The sequence below is a fragment of the Papaver somniferum genome, chromosome 9 (genome assembly GCF_003573695.1).
Source record: "Papaver somniferum cultivar HN1 chromosome 9, ASM357369v1, whole genome shotgun sequence".
Taxonomy (NCBI): domain Eukaryota; kingdom Viridiplantae; phylum Streptophyta; class Magnoliopsida; order Ranunculales; family Papaveraceae; genus Papaver; species Papaver somniferum.
In genome coordinates, this window is record NC_039366.1 from 62,751,812 (window position 1) to 62,757,634 (window position 5,823).

At 36.5% G+C, this 5,823-nt stretch overlaps 1 pseudogene; it reads left to right on the forward strand.

Moving 5' to 3' along the window:
- Positions 1-1,136: 1,136 nt before the first annotated feature.
- On the forward strand, positions 1,137-1,236 carry LOC113314570 (annotated as a pseudogene).
- The last annotated feature ends 4,587 nt before the right edge of the window (positions 1,237-5,823 follow it).

Consider the following 5,823-nt stretch of genomic DNA (forward strand, 5'->3'; position numbering starts at 1 on the left):
ACATATCCTTAAGAAACTTGGCATAAGCTGGAAGTTTCCTAATTGCTTCTAGTAACGGAAGGTTTATGGTAACTTTGCTAAAAACCTCCATTATGTCATTAAAGTTGGATTCACTCTTTGTTGGTACTAATAGATGTGGAAATGGGGCTTTAGGCATAAAATAGGGCCTTTCAAGAGCCGAATTAACATCATCAGAAACTTTATCAGTCTCCTCATCTATGGTTGGTCCTGAAGGGTGAACTACAGTATGCTCATTATTGGGCATGGTTACTTGATTGTCTACTACTCTGCCACTCCTAAGGGTTCTAACAACATTCAATTGATTCGATGGTTTTGCACCTACTTCATGAACTCCTCTAGGATTGGGATTAGTATGACTACGGAACCTTCCGTTATCTCTCTCACTTAAGGTCTTGGATATTTGGCCGACTTGAAGTTCTAACTTAGCAAGATTCTGAGCATTAGTTTGAAAGTTATGCTTGGTTTCCTGTTGAAAACTAACTTGGCTCTTTAATAACATGTCCTGGATCTAAGATAACATATCATGGCTCTTTCTTAATATACTAAGAGATTCCTCTAAGCTCGTTATTCTATTCTCTGAAGAGTTCTGAAACTGACTTGAAGAGTTCTTATCTAAACCAAAACCTGAGGGAGCATTAGAATTACTAAACTGACCTTGACTCTGGCCCTTAAACCACGAAAGGTTCGGATGGTTTCTCCAACCAGGATTATAGGTTCCTGAATATGGGTCAAACTTCTGACGGTTATCGAATCTAGTGTTATTATAGAGAGCATTGGCTTGCTCTTCATTATTCTGGCCTTCCCAAAAAGGCTCTAATATACCACTAGTGTGACCCACTTCTAAAGCTTCTAACCTTTTCGCTATAACAACAATTTTGGCATCTGATTCAAAGTTTCCTTCCACCCTATTAATGTTTCCTCTGCCTAGAAGAATTGTTTTCTGGGGTCCCCTATTACTTTCCCATTGTTGGGTCTTTTCGGCGATTTCATGCAAATATGTCATCGCATCATCAACTGTTTGGTTTTCAAACCCAACTGTACACATAGATTCTACTGTGGTTGTAGTGGGATAATCTAAACCCTCATAAAGGATCTGAACTAACCTAACCTTTTCTAAACCATGATGAGGACATTGGGCTAATAGATCATTGAACCTTTCCAAATACCTATACAGGGATTCTCCCTCATGTTGAGAAAATGTGCATATTTGCGTCCTAATAGACGATGTTTTGTTCCTAAGGAAAAACTTGTTCAAAAAGGCAGATGTAAGTTGTTCATATGTTTCAATTGATCCGGAAGCCAAACTATATAGCCACGATTTGGCTTTATCTTTCAAGGAAAAGGGGAATAACCTGAGTTTCAAAGCATCATTATCAAGGTTTCTAATTTTTAGGGTACTACAAATTTCCTCAAAGTCCCTAACATGAAAATAGGGGTTTTCATTTTCTTTCCCTAAAAATATTGGGAGCAACTGTAAGGTTTCAGGCTTAAGTTCATAATTTGCTTCAGTTTCAGATAACCTGATACACGAGGGACGAGTAGTCCTAGTAGGGTTCAACAAAGCTTTCAAAGTTCCCATTTCTTGCACTATTGGAATATCAGGGATTTTCTCCTCAAACGGACGTTCAAAAACGAAATCTTCAAGAATCGGGCTTTCTAAATTGAGGTAATCGAGACGCTTAGAACTACTAGGTTTCTCTTTAACAAATCTACCTAGGGAGTCTCTTTTACGGTCAGGCATGCAAAAGAATAAGGTAGGGAATTCTATGCAATCACAAAACAAGGCTGACTCAACCAAATCAAACCTATTGATTTCTAGCAAACAACAAGCATGATGGCTCCACTTAGATTGTTTCTAGAACAACTTCTATTCTTTCGAAAAGGAACTCGTTACAATCTGAGAAAACCTCTCTGGAATCAATCCGAGTCAAAGTAAGTTGAATAGAGTCGAGGGAAGCTCGTTGGAGCTTTGATACCCAAGGCCTCACCGGTATTACAAGGCGGCGCAGTCACGCATTCAACTCACAGAAACCATCATGAACTTCGAAGTATGCTCAAAAGAGTAACCAATATTTTTCGAACGACTTTACTATTAAGCTCTTTACCCTATAGGTCTCGTTCTAGTCAAAATTTTAGGCTTAGGTTCGTGTTTGGTTTCATTTTCCTAAGGCGGGCAAGAAGAGAGCGGTGATGAAATCCGAACCCTTATCTTGTATGGCCAGTCCTTGCCCTTTACTAGGAAATTAAAGCAGTCGTTTTCAAGTCCTCAGCATATATGCAAACGAAGGAATACAGTAAACCCGCTGACAGGGGATTCACGGGTATTTCGAAAAACTTACCTCTCGTACCAGACGGGCGAAGAACCGCTGAAGTCAACTCGGTCCACAACTCCTATGTCATGTACGAACCCAAGGGGCCGAGGCGATATCGTAATCGTCGTCCTTCTCTGCACACAGTTTATATTTAAACTACCCTTCCGTAGGGTTTAAAATAATGTCCCAAAGTTTAAAGTCCAAAGTGTCCAAAAAGAAAAGAAAAATTACAAAAATTAAAAATAAACCCTAATACAGTTTTTTTTCTAAAAAAGGAAAAAATAATAAAAAATCCTAAAAACGAAACAAAAATAAAATTGTCTTCTTTTCAGTTCTTTTCGCTTTGTCTCTTGTTTCAATCCCCAAGGTCTTTAGTCTCCAATTTCTTTTTGATTCAAAACCTGCAATAAATAGACAAATACCCAAAAACGTAAAATAGAACAAGAAGAATAAAACTAAAACTAAAAACAAAAACAAAACCTAAAATAAATCTAAAACCCTAACCTAAACACAAATCCGCGTCGGCGGCGCCAAAAATTGATGTGGTTTTTATGTTGTTGTAAAAGTGGTAGTAAAGTTGTTATTCACTCAGACTTGTGAAGATTTGATTTTAGATTCAAACTCAATAGAAAACTTAAGAAGTTTTTGTTATCAAGATTATAAAAAGCACCGATACTCATGATTCCACCATTGACCAATTAAGTGATTTAATCTAATCAATATTCATGCAATTCTTTGCGTTTAAAGTGATTCTAATATATTGCCTCTAGTAGATTTTTGAAGTAACAATTGTATACATCAAGCATGAAACATCAAAAGTCTTAAACTAAGCATGATCCATCAAAACGGATCACAATCATTTAATAAAAATCAATTTTCCAATATTAGTTCCACGCAAATAATCATAAAAAAATTGCAAAAATTAATTAAAATAGAAATATACCACTTTTCATGGAACAATGGCTTCCTCCGTCGCCTCGGCTAAGGGGTTTAGCTCCTCATATTATTCACGTGCTCAAAATAGGTGTTCATACCTCAAATGGGTGAAAAACAAGAGGAAACTAATAAAGCAGACAGTTCGCAACGGTATATAGGAGTTACAAGCTGACTGTTACAGAGAACTGTTGCAATAGGTGCTGTTATAGGAAACGATAGAAAATATATGTTGTTAAATAAAAGTCTGCTCTGAAGGGTCTAATGTTCTTCGTGTTCTTCTTCAGCATCAGCAAAACTCGACTTCCTGCAACTTCAATTTCTCGACTCTGTGGTATTCTAAACTTCCCCTAACATCTCCTAAACTTTCATACCCTTATTTGGAACTCGAGCACGCCTTTTATACACCTCCAAACCCTCTAGAACCCGATTAATTCTCTGTTTTCCTTCCGTGCAAGTCACGACAATAATTTCTTCCCACAATTGTTTGACGCGTTTCTGAGCTTTCCAACAAATCCCAAACTCTTCCTTAAATATAAGCGTATCTTAGCAAAGAATATCTTGCCTTTAGTCTCCCCGAAATTCCACAAATAAATCAAACAGAGATCCGTGAACTTCTTCCGCTTCTGTTTTGCTCCAACCCGAGTTCTAGCCAATTTGAGTTCAATTAAACGACTATACCAGGCTTGTTTAGGTAATTCAAGTCCATGCCATTAAAATCTGGTGATTGAATCTCGTCAATACCCATTCAATAAGCCAACCCTAATCTGCAACAACGCTGCCAATAATTTTCCCGCCAAATCTCGTTTTTGAATTGTTGAAGATGACCTCCCCTTATCCTCTGATGGGGTGCGAATAACATTGCCTTGGGTGCTGTGGAAAAATATGGGTGCTGAGGATAAATTTTGGCTATACATAGCCTGGGTGTTCCTTAGCCAATTCTGGGGTCCGTTTAGCAACTGTCCTCCAGGATTCCCCGCGCAACTTTTTGAGCCAATTTTTCCACACATGTTTATTTCTCCAAAAACACCTACAAAGACACAAAAAACCATAATAAATATAAAATCGAGCACTAACAATGTATACAATTGAGATTATATCAGACACAAAATGTGTCTACCACTCGTCATAGCATTAGATAGTAAAACCTAATATGATGGTCGGATGAACCAAGGAATAGTTGAGAGATGACCGACCATTGGTGACAAAGGGGACCAACCAATGGTAGATGAGGTACCATCCATGTGGTATATGGATTATTTTCCAAGTTGTATGAAGAAGATTTACCAAATGGACCACAAATGATTGATTAAATGGTGCATGGAGTAACAATTAATGATATAAGGAGGAACTGGCCCATTGGTGGAAAGAGGACCGACCATTGAACCGGTCATGGTGGTGTGCAGACCAACATGGTGATTGCATGTCCATCCCTAATTGTTTCGGTATTTTTGGTGGTCCGTCAAGCATTATTTTAGTATTTTCAGAAGATTTTGATCTTGACTGAAAGATCTAATTTTGGTTTAAAGACCGATTAGGATTTTGCTTTAAAGACCAATATTTTGAAATATTAAAATAATAATATTCAATATATTATATGATGTAAAACCTAATGGTAGCGGGACCATTTGCTTTGTAAATCATATGGTATGTTGAGCAAGATTTGATAAGATATGGAATAGTAATTCTAGTTCTATCCTCCTCTTTCCTAAAAAAAAAAAACTATAGAACTTGCTCAGATCTAGTCCTTTAGGCTAGATCTAAGCAAGGATTTTTAGTTTTTTATGAATAAGAATAATCTCATTCGTGTTTTTAGGTTTTATTTTTTATTTTTATTTTTTATTTTTTATTTTTATTATTTTTGGTTCTATGGGCACATTTCTTCGCTGTTTGAGCGATCTTTTCTTCGTCTTTTGGACGATTTTCTCTTCATTTTAATAGTGATTCTTTCAAATCTCCATGGTGTTTCTTGGCTTTCTATTCTCGATTTATCAAGAACATCAATAATTCTACTCTGCGTCGATTTGGATTCATCTTCAACAAGAGGGATTTAGTGCACCCGGATTCGTTTGGATCTACAAGATTTTGGGTAAAATACTTCATTTTATTTAGAGCATCTCTTATTGAAGAAGATAATCATTTTAAATGGTCTGAGTTGATTCCGGTTCACACCATCATTCATCACTGCTACACCCACAAAAATTGGATGTCTTTGCGGTTCATGGCTCTTTCTCTTCGCGGTGTACTTGCAATTGGTGTCGTCATTTGTATTTGGGTTTTGATTAACTTGTATTTTGGTGTTTTTGATAATCTTGAAATCATGTAATCATCATTTTGGTTAGAATGAATTGAAAAAAAAAAGAAGATAAAATATGGAAATATCAAAGAGTTTGATTTAAATAAGAAGTCCTTGATAAAAGAAGTAAAATAACTAAATAATTAAAAGGTGAAAAAGGTGGGGGACGGTGGGGAGCCGATCCCAGGCGTATTATTTTATTTTATTTTATTTTGTTTCCCGTTTTCCTTAATTTGATTAATATTCTGTATCCTCTTTAAA